This window comes from Sinocyclocheilus rhinocerous, unplaced genomic scaffold, assembly GCF_001515625.1.
Source record: "Sinocyclocheilus rhinocerous isolate Xijiao unplaced genomic scaffold, SAMN03320098_v1.1 scaffold1242, whole genome shotgun sequence".
In the NCBI taxonomy this organism is placed as follows: Eukaryota; Metazoa; Chordata; class Actinopteri; order Cypriniformes; family Cyprinidae; genus Sinocyclocheilus; species Sinocyclocheilus rhinocerous.
Window position 1 is genome coordinate 1,146 of NW_015623065.1, and position 661 is coordinate 1,806.

Genomic DNA, 661 nt, shown 5'->3' on the forward strand with positions numbered 1-661 from the left:
TAATGGATTTGTTTGTGTTTTCCGCTGCAAGCTGAGAAGCTGTTCTTCTTGCCGGTAAACTCTCTGCTTTCTGAAAATCTTTGTACAATCTGGATGCAGTCACTTGTTCTGATCTAACCACAGATGAAAAGAGCAGCATGGTGTGAGAACGGCCAATGCTCAACGCCCACACCTTCACTCACAAACTGACAGTACTGTTCCTCCACCCTGCACTTCAGACAGCTGCATCTGCGTCCAGTGTCAAGCTAGTAAATATATGAATTATGTAACTGCATGTTAAAACAGGTCACCCGAATATGAAAATTAAAAATGACTTGCTTTCTCCTGTGAAATGTGAATTTGTCCATGCAGTGTTGTTTAACATTGTTGAACATAAAATTCACACAGGGTTATGTAAGTAACCCTGGGGATAAATTATTAATTTAAGCTTGACATTTTGCTCTAATTCAACTTTATATGTCAATATGTCAACATTAACCCATTTTTCATTGTATTCAGTAAAAAAAGAATCATGGGTCTTGTAATTTTCATTTAAAAAAATTAAGGTGATAATTAAAAATAGTGTGTATATTTCATTAAAGAAATTGTGGTTCAGTGTTGTATAGAAAATATTGAGGACTTTTTACTAATAAAACCAAGAGATGTGTTTTCCTCATTTTTT